The following is a 17,807-nucleotide window of genomic DNA, read 5'->3' on the forward strand; positions in this document are numbered from 1 at the left end:
TTTGGGTTTACAAAACAAAAATCGGGCCAAAAAACCCAAACCCGAAATTTACTGAAAAAAGTTTTTTTTTTTTTTGCATAACCCTATTCACAGGTATATCATAGATAGGTAGGGCTTTCACATCGCACATAATACTTTTCAATTAAGTTATGTTACAGCCAGCCCCACATATATTGTGCCAGTACTATTGCTTCACTGTAGATATGCTTTACATGGCCAAATATCACAGTTACCATTCACCAAGTGATGTTTCTTTTTAATATTTATTACTGGACTCTTGGCTAGCAGCATCAGAAGTGATGTACAAAATACACAGAAGTAATCAAACTGTAAAACTGGTACTGTCAGTAGTGATTAATCATGCATATAATTTCCCAGAGAGATGCCCAAATTATAATAGACAAATTTAGTGGTTCTTCACAACATCCTTATCAATATTAAAACCGATCATCTTGTACTTTTGCAGACTACAACTACTTTGATTTAAAGGAAAGTTCTGTTGATTTTCCTCACTGGAATCTGATCTAATTCCCCTCCTTCAAATATTTCCAGCATCCATTTTCCTAGAGCCATCTGCTTCAAACTTTCTGGAATTGTGTCGCTTTTACCTTGCACATTGCATGTGTGAGCAACATTAGTGTGTTTATGCACTTGTTTTAAATCCTATAAGCAGAATTAATTTGGCAAGTCTCACAGTTTCCCTTCCTTTCCCACTGTGAGGAAAATGGTTGTGGGAAGTAGGATAGTGCTGAGGACAATTGATTTTATTTGGTATGAGGTTATCTACATGACATATTGCTCTTTAAAAAGGGAAGCAGGGGAGCTGAACCACTAAGGGAAACATTGTACTTAATGTGTCTCAGAGCTAGAGCTCATTAAGAAGCTCTGAGCAAAAGAAACTATGTTTTTTTGGGGGGATACTTGAGATGTGAACAATGCAGCAATCTAAAATCACCAGAGGAAATAATCTTTTTAGTAGTGTGAATCAATATTTAAAAATTTGCAACTAGACTTCTGGACCAGTGTGCAGACACATGTCATGTGCCTTCTCTCTGTTTCCCATTTGTAAATGAGCCATTCTCACAAAGCGCTGCAGTGTACACAAGGGATTCTTCCACATAAGAATATAAGAAGTACCCTGTTAGTGGTTTGTCTAGTCCAGCATTCTCTCCCATATAGTGGACAAACAGTTCCTCTGGAGGTTCAACAATAGGACATAGAGGCTGAGGTCTTCCCCAGATGTTGCCTCCTGGCACTGGCATTCAGAGGTTTACTGCCTCTGACTTTGGAGGGTTCCTTTAGTCACCATGGTTAGTAGCCACTGATAGACCTCTTCTCCATGGATCTGTCTAATCCCCTTTTAAAGCTGTCCATGTCTGTGGCAATCACTACATCCTCTGGCAGAAAATTCCACATATTAATCACTCATTGAGAAAGGAACTATTTCCTTTTGTCTGTCCTGGTCATCAGCTTCATTGGATACCCTCCAGTTCTACTGTTTTGAGAGAGGGAGAAAAAGTTATCTCGGTCCACTCTTTCAACCCTATGCATAATTTTATAAACCTCTATCATGTCCCCCCTTAGTCGTATCTTTTCTAAACTGAAAAGTCCCAGACTCTTCAGCCTTTCCTGATAGGGAAGGTGCTCCAACCATCTAATCATCTTGGTTGACCTCTTCTGGACTTTTGCCAGCTCTTCAAGGTCCTTTTTGGGAGGAAAGGTATAGCCTGATAACATCAGATCTCAGAAGCTAAACAGGGTCAGTACTTAAATGGGAGGCCACCAAGGAAGACTGCAGAGGAAAGCAATGGCAAACCACCTGTGCTTCTCATTTGCTTTGAAAGCCACTTGATGGAGTTGCCATAAGTTGGGTGTGACATAACACTTATATACATACTGTGCAATCATGAAGGCCCCCCCCCCCGAAGCACCATAGGAGCCGGCGTGACCCTGTGCAAATGTCCGTGCCGCTTTGCGCCGTGATAAGTGGCATGGACGCCAGCCCGGGGGGCACTTATGCTGGCTCCAGGGAGCAATGCAGCAGCGCAGGCCTCAGACACCACTGCTGCCACATGGGCAGTAAAATCCCAGAAGCAAGTGCCCATGCTGGCATGGGGGGCATTCTTGGGACATTCCCAGGGATGGAGCTGATGTTAGTTAGCTCCGACACCCCTTTCGACCCAGGAATGCTCCTCTATGCTGCAGCGTTGCTATGACAGCAAAATAGCTGCTGTAGCCCCATGTAACTCCATGGAGGAGTTTCACAGGTTTCTATTTTTAATATGTTTATTATGTGCATTTTATGGCCAGGAAGTCTCTGAGGAGGCGGTGCAGTTGCACCACTCCGAGCTGTCAACTAACTACCCCCCCTTCAGGAATGGGCTGTTAGTGTCCTTTTATGATATGGCCACCAGAACTACACACAGTATTCCAAATGAGACCTCCCTACAGATCTATGCAGGAACATTATGACACTGACCATTTCGTTTTCAATCTCTTTCCAAATTGCACCACAAAATTTGGCCACAGTTTTCCCAGGGAGAGGCTGCCAAGGTACTCACCTCTTCTCCATGAATCTGTCTGGGACAGAAGACTGGGAGCTGATAAAGGTAGGTTGGTACATGGGAAGGAGAGAAGGGAAACTACATTTCCAGTGTAACAATAGGGTTTTGCCTCACAGTTTATTGTTTCCGTAACTGTGTGTCTGGATTGTTTCACCCTGTCTGGATTGTTTCCCCATCCACGGGGAAAGGCATGGACAAGTCAAAGCACTCTTCAAAGGGTTGCTATGGTAGCTGTGATGGTGGTGGGGGTGCGGACATGAGTTGCAACACACATCCACTTTACAAGCTATCCATCAATATACTTCTGTACCTATTGGGGTTCTTCCCTCTTTCAAGCTGAATGCAGTCTAGGGAAGCCAGAACCCTATGAGAATATTCATCGACTACTGTCACTAGAATCCATAAAATAAGGCAAAAAGCCTTCTTATAGCATGTACCAATGCTTTGCTTTCCCAAATAACCATTATAAGGGACTTTCAGGCCTTGGGTGTGCCAGTTCTTTCAATATTGTGTTGTTTGCTGAACATGCAGAAAGACACAATTAAAGGAGTATACAGAAACCAACTGATCTGAAATATATGATCTATGCCTGTTCGTCTCTGATCCTGTTTAGGCTGAATTGTAAATTATATTAAAAGTTCCACTGCAGTAAATAAAGAATAAGCATCTATTGACATTTTTATTTCATTGCCTAGTTTCTCCTGGCGTGTAAATTATTCAAAGCAAAATTCTCTCAACACCGTTCTAACCAAATACTCAGTCTGGCATGGTATCAAAATGCCCACATTTGGCAGACGTCTCTATCTCTTTAAATTTAGGTTTTAAATCTGTGAAAAGAACTCCCAGGGCAAACTGTACAATATTACTTTTCTCTGTGGTTCATAAAACATGCAGAATGGAAGATATGGTTTTTTTAAAAAAAGTAAAATTGTATTGGTTTTACATTAATTGAGTCCTCCCAACTTTAAGATGTAATTATTTGTTCGCCTAAGTATCACAGCATGGAGCAATAGAAAATAGCTTGGCATTTCTGTGTTTCTTGGGGCTATCCCTTAATTGTTTTAATTACTCCATAATCCCCTAATGTCACTAGCAGGCACCTACTTACCATAGCTCCTTAACCTCCTAGGCCTTAAATTCATGAATCAGGAGGAGTAATAAAAGTCTGGAATTGGGAGGAATCTGTAGTATTATGTTCCTATGTGAATACAGAGATTGACTTATATCCTAGGCAGGATATAAATTAATGTACTTTGCACTTTGGCTGCTCCAGCATAATTTAATTCTATAATGAAATGCTCATGAGAATTTCTCCTTGTATATAACTGTGAGAGATTAATTAAATCTCTTTGTCACTTTTCTGAAAAAATGTCTTCTGGCCTTAACAAAATAGCCAGTGTGGTGTAGTGGATAGACTGTCAGACTAGGACCAGGGGACCCGGGTTCAGCCCCCACTCTACCATAGAAATTTTTCCTGTGGCTTTGCTCCAATAACTGAAACCTAAAAATAAGTTGAAAGAATCAAAGACCTTTACATCAAATGATATCCTAATTGGTCATACACTTGGACTTACCTGTTGAATTAGGATCCGTGATATCCTTTGGACAGTCATATTTATTGGATTGCTTTTTGTAAATTTTGTATCTGGTTGTACTCCTATTTGTACATGTTGTATATATTTATTCACTTTAGCACTTTATAAAATTCACTTATTTGCATTATATTGTTATAGTGCTGTCTTGGGTTGCTCCAACCTCCAAGTGGTGGCTGGAGAGCTCTTGTTTAGGGTTGTGCACACACAGAAATCAGTAAATTTCAGGTTTATTGGGCCCAATTTCTTCCCAGTAAACCTGGAATAAGCCAAATACCCATATTAGTAAATATGGCATTAAGCTTTATTTCCAGGTTTACTGAAAAATTTGGGTCCATTTTAGTCTATGGGGATTTCCCACCCAAAGTTCCTGGAGATAGAGTTCTGAAATTTTCAGGGTTACTTGAAGGGACTCTCCTTGCATGAACCCCAAAGTTTGGTGAAGATTGGGTCAGGGGGTCCAATTTTATGGGGTCCGGAAGGGGTCACCCCCTGCTCCATAGAGAAGTATGGTAAAGTGCTCTGGCACACCTTCTGGGTTTGCTTCTCACACAGCAGAAAATTTTCCTTCAAACATCGTGAGAAGTGAACTGTGAAATGATGATATGCCGAAAATCACAAGTCGCAGCGTCCAGTCTCGATTCCTCTGAAGAGCCCAGACCCAGGGTATCCTGCACCACAAGGTGGAGAAGGTGGGCCGCACAGTGAATTCATGCCACTGCTGCCCTTACCTACCGTAGACCCCGCACTACGTGCAGCAGGGAGAACAAGAGGTGAGGTCAGTGATCGGCTTTTCCCTCAGCTGGCTCCTGGCCCCTTGGCCACCGGCACACCAGCCTCTCTCTCCCCCTGAAGGAGAAAGGGGGGGTGTAAATTGTTCATAGGGTGCCTGTGCAGAAGTCAGGACGCTGAACTGGGCTGGACAACTGCCCGTGCATATCCATTCTCTGTTGTGGCTCCCACCTTATGGAATGGTCTGCCTGAAGTTGTCAGGAAGGCTCCCACCCTTCTGGTTTTCTGCAAGCTATGCAAAGCCAAATTATTCAAGAGGAATTTTTTACACAGGAAACAGGGTTGTACACTGTAACAATGTGGTTGAGAAAGAAGCTTAGGGCAAAGGGCTCTGGACTGGAGACTACACCACTTTGTACTATCTGTCGCTGTAAGTAGGTTCCTACTTTGTAATTTTTGCTTTTGTTTAACGTGTGTCATGCTAATACTTATGCTGTGCTTCACCTCTGATGTGTTGATTTATTCTGTGTAATCCGCCTTTATGCAGAGGAAGGCACTGGCAAACCACCTGTTAGTCTCTTGCCATGAAAACCCCAAAAAGGGGTCGCCATAAGTCAGGTACGACTTGACGGCACTTTACACACACACACACACAATCCGCCTTTAGTCCAGTGAGAAAGGTGTACTATAAATAACACAGATAATGAACTAATTAACTAACTAACTAAATACATTGTAACAAAGCTTTATTTAGGAATTGACAAACTGCCTTGCTAGCTGAGAAAGAGTTTTAGAGTATTCTGGAGGGGGGGGACACACACCTAAGAATATTATTCTGCAGGCAGACAAGGAAAAGCACTCTTTAGAGCTTTCTGCCCCCCTGTGAAATTTGTTTCCTCTTCTACTTTGTACAAAACACATTGCTATATTCCAACATAAATGAAGTAAATAAATACATAATTAAAAACAACCATCGATCATAAACGCAAGATTAAAAGCTCCCATATCAGAGTATCTCATTGTAATTGCACCCTTCTTCTAAGGAGCTCACAGTGGCGTACACAAGTCCCTTGTTTGGCTAGGGATAATGACCGCCCCGTGATGAACCAGTGAGCTTCGTTGATGAGCTGGGTGAAGCTTAGAAGGATTAAACTAGGCAATCGCTGAACAAAAAAGGGCTGGCTTTCCAGTCAGCCACTTCAAAGACCCTGTGCAATAAAACATCTTGACACTAAAGAGAGAAAGAGAGAGACGTCAAAAAGAGCAGCAGTTATGAAATATCACATTTGATGGGATATTTGAGAATTCTTTCCTGGCTTTAGAATTTTTTCAGAAGATACTTTCCTCAGGGCTTCTCAACGAGAACAAGCAGATCAAACAATGTGTATGTGGTTGTTGTTTTTTAATGAGCAGTAGAACCTAGTTGTGAAAAGCTCTTCATCCCTACAAGAATCTCTCTTCTCTTGACTTCTCCCCATTTTCCATCACATCCTCCAAAGGCCTAACGAGATGAAGCAATGTGAGATCTGTGATCAGATCTTCCAGCTTTTTTAAAAGTTACATAACGCTTGGGGGAGGGGCTGATTTGGACATGGGTTTAATCCTTCCACCCTTGCACAGTTTTATCAGTTGAAGCTGGGGTTGAAGATGGGCTGAGGCCTGGATAGGAAAGCTATGCAGGCAAAGAGCTGCTGTGTGTCTTTTTTCCCATTCAGAACTATTATAAGATTGGCATTGGTGTCCCAAGTGGTGTCCTTCTTCGCTGCCACCACCCTGGGTAAAAATTCAGCTTCTCTGTCTCTTATGGTGTCTCCCAATGCCAATGCCACAGGGCTATACTACTTTAGCATGCTAAGTAGCAGGGGCAGGTAGGTAAAGAAATGTGCAGACTCTAATTAAACAACTTCATTTCTATAGGGTAATACAAGACAGATCTAGGTGCACTAAGCAAAATACACAAAAGTTACTTACTAGGTTCTTACAATGCATAGTTACATGATGCCCCCCCCCAGGAGCAACTGCAACAATCTTTAACATCATTCCCCTTTGTCAAGCTTCACTGCAGATGCAAAAAAGCAGGACCAACCAAGAGCTCCCCTTTTCAGATCCCTCCCCCCGTGGACTCCTGGGATTTTAGCCAATCTGGATGCCAGGTCCTGGGGCCCAAGTCTGCCAGAACATGGACCAATCAAGAGATGTCAACACATCAAAAGCTGTCATTGTAAAGGATACTCAAGAAGAGCCCTTTAAGCCCACATGTTTGTTTTATGAAGAACACTGTAGGTACCATTTTAAAATGAAACCTGTGTTAGTATTAAAAAACTCTGGTTCATTATACACCAGCAAAATGTCCATCATTATGACAAGTGGGGTTGTATTAATGTAAGCTGTAATGCTGTTGTTATTCCAATAAAGGTTTATGTAATGTTCTATCTAAAGAAGAGCACCTTTCTCACCTGTGCACTGTCTCCTGTTGATCCACCGATATTTTGGACAATACTTAACCTACTTTCCCATTGAAAAGTAGGTCAACCCCCAAGATGGCTGCCAACAATACAACCCATAAAGCATTAAATTCCAATTGAAAATTCCAAAACTCAAACAATCAGTCAAACAAACATGAGAATCTCATAAAGCAGCAGCCAGTTAAGGTCCTATAGTACTATATATAGCAAATATACTAAACAAATAAATATCTTTAGGGCCGTGACCTGAATCAGGATAGCTGTAGGTTTCACCATAATGCATCTTGTGGAATTTGCTCCTAAGCAGAGGCAGGCTAAAAATAGGAATAAGACAGGAAAAAATCTCAACAAATTAATAACATACACAGCCCTTAGCACCTTGGAGAAATGGCGGGATAATTAAACTCTGGGTGGTTTTACGTTTTCCAGAACTTTTCATCAGGTTACATGTTATTACATGTTAAAGAAACAAACTTTGGTTTTAATTATTTGAATTCAACCCAATTAAGAGTTCTGGAGATTTTTTTTTTAAAAAGACAGCATACTGTGTTGTGCTAATATGGGCAGTCCTAATAAAAGGTATTACGTATCTCTGGAATTTTACTTTGGGCCTGCAATCTCTATTTATACATAGTATCTGCCATTCTACCTGCTGTCATGGAAGATTTGTCCTGAAGTCCATCAAGTGGGCAGCTTTTCTCCCACCTCTCTAACATTTGGCATGAAGAACCATTTAGGTGAGGGGTATAGCCCCTGAGAGTCTCATCCCAATTGGATGGAACAGAAAAAAGGCAGAAAAATATATTTTAATTGAAAATGAACTGAATAATGTAAAGCAATATCTTTGACAACATATTTAAGTATGTGGATAGAACAGGGTGTACAGAATAAATTATATACCATCACTATGCTGAGAGATTTACATATGTCCATAATGAGGAATATTTCTCACTAAATAATAGAAATTTGCATTATTGGTAGATCATATTTTTACTTTGCACAATCTCAGTTCTATTGGGGTAGTAGTGCAAAAGGGCTGATGCCTTCATGGGATCTGCAAAACAACCATTTGTACAGACTATTTGCAGGCTCCCTTGAGTTCTTGTTTTCAGTAATTGAATACTGGCAAGTAACCAAAGCCACATAATTTCCAATCCCTGGAGTGATGCAGTAGATTAGTTACGGAAATGGGAGACAGACAGTTGTGAGTAATAAGCTCACCTTTGCCCTTTGTCTCTTTTGAGTGACCTTAGAGGAGTCACTCCAGTGGTTACGGCCATCTCTAAAATTAAGATAATTGCTTCATATCCTCACAGGGTAGTTGTAAGGCCCAATTAGCCATAGTATATTTGGGGTTAATGGCAAAGCCCTATTTGTGTTTGTGTTTAATGAATGCACACATATTCTTCCAGCCAAGAATTTGTTAATGAGCAGCAATTTTGCAGCAGTACTGACATAAATTGCTGTACCCAAATTAATATTTCCAGCTAATTTTGAATTTGAAAAATCTTGCTAATTCGGAGTAGACTGTTGCCAGCAGTTCTTCAGATCTGTTCCATTCAAGAGGCTCTTATCTTTCATTAAAATAGGGAAGGTGCCTTAGATCAGTGGCAGAGCACACAATTAAGTACTGGCCCTCTCCACTTGAAGAAGCTGATAGATAACAAACATCTTTGCCTGAAGACCATGAGAGGTTTGATGGTCGATGAAAAGAATACTGTGAGAGATAGACAAATGCTTTGACTCTGTAGAAAGAAGTATCCTATAACCCTGCTTGGCGGTGTGCTTCATTGAAGTGGTATACATGGAGAGTGGCTTGAGCCCCCTCCCTTCTACCATACATTTCCTTTTTGTTTGTTTGTTCATTGAAACAGCCTGAATAGCCCAGGCGAGACTGAACTTAGAAGCTACGCAGGGTGGGCTTATGGTCAATAAGTGGATGGGAGACCATCAAGGAGGTTTAGGGTTGCTATTCGAGCCAGGCAATGGCAAACCACCTCTGCTCATCTCTTGCCTTGAAAATCCCTGGTGGAAATTCATAGATTGCCATGAGTTGGTTGTGACCTGAAAGCTCTTAATTAATTATTATTAACGTAATATTATTAGAACTTCCAGGGGAATTAACATTTCACTTTTCCTCCTCCTTCCTCTGCTTCTGCTTTCTCCCCTCTTGCTCTCCCTCTCTGATTTTCCCCCTTTCTACACTGACTCAAAAGCGTGGGCACACTAGAAAACCCCCGTTTTGCAGGCCTGCGCTGGGGGGTGGCTGGCACAGGGTCTCATCGGGGTGGGGCTGGCAGGCGTGCCGCATTGAAATGGCGGCTGGCTGGTAGGCCTTGGAGGGATCTGCAGCGTTGGTGGTCCTGGTGGGAACTTTCCTGCCCTGCCGTCCCTCCTCCAGCCTGCCCAGGAGTTCAAATGGGCCAATCAGGTCCCAGGGCTCTGGGGGCAGTCCTTCCTCCAGACTGCGGAACTGAGTGTTTCACTTGGATCCACCTGCAGAAAATTGAAAGAGAACTCGCCCGGGCCACAGCACATTCAGCTTCCAAGCTGTTATTTTGGCTCGCTCATGAAACCTTGCATCGGTGTCCCATGCATTAGCTACAATGGACAGAGGCAGCATTGAAGAAGCAGCGTGCTGTGGGACCATGTGGCTGGCTTGAGAATCTGATTAAAGGCAGGAGGCAAGGCAGAATGAGCGGCGGCAGCTGCAAATGAGGCTGAGCAGTGGTAAACAGAGAGCAGCATTGTCCATGAATCTAGGGCTGTTGATTCAGTTCGGCCCGAACTGAAAAACAGCTGAATTTCCCCTGATTCGGTGGTTTTTAGTTCGGGACGAACTGAACTCAAAAATGGTGGGCAACCGGGGGGGCGAATTCAGCGAGTTCGGGAGTTCACGAATAAATCCGGCAAATTCGGCCATCAGTAAGCAGCATAACCGTCAGTAAGCAATCGGTGGCCAAGCTGCGGGTGCTTGTGCACATTCACTCCTTTCTGTGGCTGCAGGGGGCATATTTTTTGGGGTACAGACACAAAACTTTCAGCAGAGATTCAGACAAGCCTTCTTAAGAGACCACCCAAGTTTTGTAAACATTGGGTCAGGGGGTCTCGAGATATGGGCTCCCCCCTTTTTCTTTCCATGGCTGCAGGGGGCACATTTTTGGGGGTACAAACCCCAAACTTTCAGTGGAGCTTCAGATTAGCCTTCTTAAGATACCCCCCAAGTTTTGTAAACATTGGGTCAAGGGGTCTTGAGATATGGGCTCCACCCCTTTTCCCTTCCCCCCTTTTCCATTTCCATGGCTGCAGGGGGCGCTTTTTTGGGGATACAGCCCCCAGACTTTCAGCATAACTTCAGACAATCCTTCTTAAGATACCACCCAAGTTTTGTAAAGATGGGTTCAGTGGGGGCAGAAATATCGGCTCCCCCCTTTCTCCCCCCTTTCCCCCCTTTCTCTTTCCGTGGCGCATTTTTGGGGGTGCAGATCCCAAACTTTGAGCGGAGCTTCAGACAAGGCTTCTTAAGAGACCACCCAAGTTTTGTAAACATTGGGTCAGGGGGCGCATTTTTGGGGGTGCAGATCCCAAACTTTGAGCGGAGCTTCAGACAAGGCTTCTTAAGAGACCACCCAAGTTTTGTAAACATTGGGTCAGGGGGTCCCGAGATATGGGCTTCCCCCTTTCCCCTTTTCCCTATTGGGATGAATGGATCAGCTGATCCTGTGCATCTCCAGAGCAAAACGTCCCGTGCCTAATTGGAATCGTCTTGGATTACAAGTCCTCCCCAGCCCCTCCTGATGGAACAGAAGACAGCCACAGTAAGACCCCTTTGGGGGCTTTAATCTATAATTTTTCTCCTGTGTGTGTGTGTGGGGGGGGGAAGCAGAGTCTGTGTGTGTGTGGGGAGGGAGCAGTTTCTGTGGGTGGGGGGGGAGCCAAAGGGGGCTTTTGCCGGTTCTGCCTGGGGGTGTGTTCCCCCTCGAGTCTCTCACTCCCTGGTTTGAGGGGGGGTTTCAGTTGTGTGTATTTAGGTTTTCCCTCATTCATAAGAGCGGTTAGGTCTATTTGGATGCTTGCTCAAAACTTGTTTTCAAATGGTGACTTAAAGAATGCATTTGGAGTCCAATGCAAAAGGGGAAATTCCACCCCTGCTCATTATGCATAGCTAGCTGCCTCTGTCTCTTTCCATGGTTTGCAAACTCCCAGGTGTCAGGTGTTGCTTTGCACAGTTGCAAAGGTGTTGCTTACAAGGTTGTGTTGCTTTTGCAGTCGTGTTGCTTGCAGTTGTGTTGCAATGCTTTGCAAACTTATCAGCTGTTTGTCGGGGCTGGGAGCTTTGTGCGTGGGCGGCAAGCTCTGCTCAGAGATGCACATTAAGGGTGGGGGGACCCCTTTCGGGGCCCATATCTCAGCCCCCCCTGACCCAATCTTTACAAAACTTGGGGGGTCTTTCAAGAAGCGTCCTTTGAAGCTCCGCTCAAAGTTTGGGACCTCTACCCCAAAAAATGCCCCCCCCAGAGCCGCGGAAAGGCGCAGTTGTGTTTTTAATGGCTTTATTCGGCCGAATTTTTTTCCTGAACTTTGAATTCCCGCCGAATTGCATGGACCCGAAGAGGGGGAGTTCGGACTTTGGCATATCCCGAATCTAAATGGGCCGAATTCAGCCGAATCCGAACTATACCGAATTTTTTTTAATTCAACAGCCCTACATGAATCAGCATAGCAGAGTTAAAGCTGCAGGCGCACGAGTTTTCCTTACATGCAAGTAGACCCGCAGGCTGAGTGCATTATTTGACCCCCCCCCCAATGCTAACTCCTCTGGGACTGGCTATTGGATGTTCAGGTCTTATTTACTTGTGGGGCTTGATTAGTTTTGTGGCTGCTTCTATTAGTTTCACTTGGCAAAGCACACAAGTTGGGGGTGGGAATGGGTTTTTTGCCATCAAAGAACGACGCTGAGGCTGCAGCTTGTTGGGAGGTTCAGGGAAGCCATGGAGCAATTTTCTTCCTTACGCACAAGTAGACCTACTGATGTGGAAGCAGGCGGATTAGCAGTTATCCAGGACACACCACCAGAACGCCTTGCTTTATAGAAAACAGTGTTGTTTAATTTACAGTGCACAGATACAAAAGACAAACCGTCACGTACACTTCTCTCCACCAAACTTCCCAACACAGAGTTACAGTTACATACGCTTATATACAAACCTCCACCTGAAACCAATAAGGCCACCTGCAGACCTGGCCACAGTATTACATCATCCTTACTGCTTCAAACCGGTTAATTGCAGTTCACCCTAGAACCTGCAAGGCTATTGCTTCCTCTTGCATCATCCTAGATGCCTCTTATCTGACAGCTACAAGTCAGCTGTCTCTGTCAGATTATTATGGGTCAGTAATCCCTCCTCTGTACCACCCTCCCACCCTTTATTTCTTTTTGTTATTCTTGTTCCATTATTTCATCACAACTTCGGTGGTTTGGCATGGGGCCGGATCCAGTTTGGGAGAAAGATGGCCTGCAAGCCCCCTTTTCCCCACTCTGGGGATCCCAATAAGGGATTTTGGGGGAGGCCTGGATTGCGACATGCCCAGTTGAGGGCTGTCAGGATGGGACATGTCCAGTTGGGGGCTATCTGGGTGGTCTCCCTTCAAGTGGCAGGGAACCACACAGCAGGCTGCCACCTATGTGGGTCCCACAGACTGCCATCCCAGGGTATTCCCAGGCAGGCTGGGAATAAGAGATGCATCAGTTGGCATGTGGGTGACCGATGCTTAGGATCACACCCCTATGCCATGCCAATGCCTGTTGCTGTAACCAATAAAAGTTGCGGCCATTTCCATCCAACAATGGTTTCTCTGTGTTTAATTGCATGCCAAGGTATTCTTGCTAAGGGATCGGGGTTGGAAGTGCAGGGGGGAGGTTAGGGTGCTGCTTAGGTAGCGGGCTCCAGGCACTTCCCAACAAAGCGCTGTCAGCAATCTCCCCCTCCCATCTAGCCATTCACTCTCCCACACAGTCACCTTTTCTGCCTTCCTTGACCCCAAGTCCCCTGCAGTCTTTTTGTCCAATAAATCCCACCCATACACAGTGCTGACTATGTCCCCATTTCCCCTCTTTCTACTCTCCTTAGGACTGCCAACTTACAGGTGGTGGCTGGAGATCTTTGGCTATTACATCTGATCTCCAAGTGACAGAGATCAATTCACCTGGAGAAAATGGCCACTTTGGAGGATGAACTATATGGCATTATATCCCAATGGAAATCCCTCCCCTTCCCAAACCCTGCCCTCCTCAGGCACCACCCCGCAAATCTCCAGGCATTTCGCAGCCCAGAGCTGACAACCTGAACTCTCCTCCTGGTCATCAGCAGGTCTACTGCCAACATTGTTTGTTTGTTTATTAAATTTGTACTCCGCTCTCCCCAGTACTGCCAGGCTCAGGGCGGCTTCCAACAAAACAGATACAATAATTCATAAACTATTATCCATAAAATTATTTTCATAAAATATTATTGTGGGCTGGTGAAGCAACTCAAAATGGTAACCAAGATCTTGTGTGGTATTCTTGCAATATTTGGAAAATTTAGTAATATTTTTGTGCGCAATGTCAGTGCATGTACAGACATCTCTTCTATACTTTTTGTGACTTTTAAGTCTCCCTAATTGTGTGTGTGTGTGTGTTTGTGTGTGTGTGTGTGTGCAAAGTTTGGGTTTCCCCCAGGTTTACAGAAACCTGCATCGTAGCCATAGCTGCCCCATTTTCCTGATTCTTTATTGCATGAAGCAGGGAACATACATAGCTGTTAGTCTAATAGATGTGAGCATAGTTGGATAAATGAGACTGTAACCATGTTTGTTACAACAGTAAACTAGGAAGTAATTAATGTGTGCCTCAAAGGACTCTCACCAACCTATTCAGCCTTCCAGTTGCTACACTGCGGATGTACAAAGTAAGATTGCCTGACCATTTTTTAAACCGCCCTGGATATTGTTCAAACATCCTGAATTTCAGTGTTTGCCTTAAAACTTAGCACAAGGCCTATGGAGACAAAGATATTAACACATCACATCTCCTACATTTTCTCATTATGCATTCCAGTTATCAATCTGCCCTTTGGCTAACTCTGGGTTCTGGTGTTTCATGCCTGTGAGAGCTCCATAAATCATAAACATCCTTGTGCTGATGAGTTAGAGTTCTTTCTCACAATTGTTTTAAAGTGACAGCTTATGGCTAGCTGTAGTTATTCCATTACAAGGGGAATTAAAGATTAAAGAAGCATGTTTCAAGGATGCTTGGTGCTGCGTTTTGGCACCTAGAGTGGTAATTTGCCATTGTAAAAACATTACAAAGTACAGCCGTTATTCATTATTCAAGATGCAGCAGCAAAATTATGTAGTGCAATGTGGAACTAGCGAGAGGGAGAGAGAAGGGGAAAGAATTGCCCCCTTGCCCCCACCCCAGCAACACATATGCAAAAGCTCCAAATGGAACATGGAATAAAGCTAATCTTGAGCTGGATCCTATGTAGTGCTCCACAGAAGCAAGGGCACTACCAGCAATGGAAGCAGGGGAATCTGACCAGTTTCCCCCTCCTACAGCAGATCTCTATATTGCACCTGGTACTGTGCAAGGGAACCCCCTAAACCCCAATGTCAGTGGGAGAGGGAGGAAAGTTCTAATTCCCAAGCAGAACTCCACTTGTGGGTTGTACAGTCCTACCTCTTGAGTTTGTCAGACCACCTCCTACTTGCCTAGAATTTGAAAATTGAAAGATGATTGGAGGTGCTAAGGAACAAGATAGATGCTCTGCCATTTTTCAACTGTTTTCTTCCTTAAATCTTATTAATAAAGTTGTGAGATTGCTGTCAGATTGACGTAAATAAGGCTAAGATCAGTTGTTATTTGTATGAAATCCCAGTTGAACCCAAGAATCTTGTGTGGAGTCTTTTTTGGGGGGTTAAGGGCAACTGTGAGTTGTCTGACTCCTTTTAGGGGAGCAGAATCTCTCTATCTGTCGATCTGATGCAGAGGTAGCAGATCTGCTGCTCTGTAAGAGCACATCTGTGCCTCTATCAGTGCTCTGTCTGTATATTTATAGACAAAGATAGTGTTACAAAATGTCTCCAGACAGTTCTGCCCATGGAACTTCAGGGACCTGAAGGCTGTGCAATAATGTTGACAAACTGAAGGAGTAAAACTGGTAGTAACAGAACAAGAAGGTGAAGGATCTGCTCCTCATTCCTCTACATAATGATGCCGATACAAAGCAAAATCCTTCATTTATTTGCACATTTAGATATCACATTCTTTGTTATTTAAGCAGCACCCATAAGCTTGGACTCAGACTCACCACCAAGCCATCGTTTGCTGGCCTGCGCTCAGGAGGGTGCTGAGCTGGCGCAGGGGTCTTGGGGGGTCATTGTGTGTGTGTATATGTATATATGTGTGTGTGTGTGTGTGTGTGTGTGTATATATATATATATATATATATATATATATATATATATATATATACACAGAGAGAGAGAGAGAGAGAGAGAGGGAGGGAGAGAGAGAGAGAGAATTACTAGTTATAACACTGTAGAATGTTTATATAATGTCAGGGTCTAACCAACTTGGGTTTTGCTACGCATAAAAATGCTCCCCCCTCCAGAACTACTTCAAATCTGATTCTTAAAAGAATTAAAGGAAAACTTATTTGATGTGCTAATTTTACCTTCCAACATACCCCATGATTCCCCCCTTTTTAAAAAAATTATTTATTCACATATATGTCACTATTTGCTATGTACAGTGTTGATATTGCCCATGAGGGCAAGCTGTGAAGAAGTCTTCTGAACCAAGCACTTTCATTCTCACAGCATTGCATTCTTTCTGTCTTTTCCTTTGGGGTGGTGGGAAAGCCTTGCTGTTAGGTAGCTGGCTCTATAGATACCCTAACTAGGTGCTAGGTCAGCAATAGGAACAATATATGTCACAACAGTGGAACAATTTTTTTTAATTGTCTCAGATTCCAAGATGTGTCAGCAGAGTTGTGCCTTCCCCCTCCCACTGAAGCCTTCTATGCCCCCTGAAATTCTCCTGTGGGTCAGTAGACCTGAAGGAAGTGTGGGGAGCAAACTGGGAGTCTGCAGCAGGAGAAGAAAATTGGCAACAAATCTCCCTCTCCTCCTCTGCATACAGAAAAGCTGTTCCATCAGGGCAGCGGTTGCTGCTGTGCCAACAGAATGGTTCCTTTGGATCCAAACCATTATACGAAACCTCAGGACTACATTTCAAACATCCTAAATAAAACATCAGGAAGAAAAAAAGCCCAACCTAATTTCATTTAGCTAGCATCAAACAATTCCCTGAGGAGCCAGATTTTGACCAGCTGTTGAAACACCCTTGGGAAGACAGCTAAACATTTTAGCTATTTATTTAGTACCTTAAAAAAACCTTGTTCTTCCTCTAAGAAGCTTAGTGTGGCATGCCTTCCTCTCTCATTCTTAATCTTATCCTCACAACAACATTATAGGTTAGGCTGAGAGACAGTGACTGGCAAACCTCATGGCAGTATGAGAATTGGAATCAGGGTCTCCAATATGGCAACAGAAATGTGTGCTGAGGTACCTGCTTGGAGATTTAACACGAGGGCTCAGTCAGCACCAAGGATGAAAGAAGAAGAGGAAACAGAAACAGCAAGTAGACTGGAGGAAGTAAAGAAAACCACCACCAGATTCAGGGCATTAATTTGGTCTTCAGGCTGCACTCTAGAGCATTATGCTTGAATTGTCATAACTCGTCCCCATCTTGTGTTTTCCAGTAGCTCCCATAATGAGCTTTAAGATAGAGTAATTGAAGAGATGAGTAGTTACCTAAAGTGGAGGCATTACAGAAGAACCCACCTGTTGTCAGATGAACTACCCATAGACCTCAGCACTCTCTTGGTGAGCTCGTTGTAGTGATTTTGAATTCTCACTCCTGAGAGCCATTCCTCTTCCTGTGCTAAATTTATGCACTCTTGCTTAACAATTTTAACCAAAGGTATTAAAGGACTTCTGGAAAATACTCCATTTCATTGTGTGTATTATAGAAATTAGGGTTGCCAACCTTTAGGCCAGGCTTGGAGATCTCCCAGAATTACAACTGATCTCCAGATTACAGAGATAAGATCCTCTGGAGAAAATGGCTGTTTTGGAAGGTGGACTCTATGGCATTATACCCCACTGATATCCCTCCCTTCTCTAAACCCCGCTCCCAAGGCTCCATCTCCCATATCTCTAGGAATTTCCTGCCTGAAGATGGCAACCCTATTCATTTATTCACTTTTCCTTGTTGTTCAAAGTGGTTTACAATAAAAACAGACTGTTGAAAACCAAACGTAATATGACATATCAAAGCGAGAACCAAACAAATCTCCAGACAACAGGCAAAAATCCATTCAAGCAATATAGCCTTGCACTACTGTTTG

This window comes from Euleptes europaea, chromosome 10, assembly GCF_029931775.1.
Source record: "Euleptes europaea isolate rEulEur1 chromosome 10, rEulEur1.hap1, whole genome shotgun sequence".
Classification (NCBI taxonomy): Eukaryota; Metazoa; Chordata; class Lepidosauria; order Squamata; family Sphaerodactylidae; genus Euleptes; species Euleptes europaea.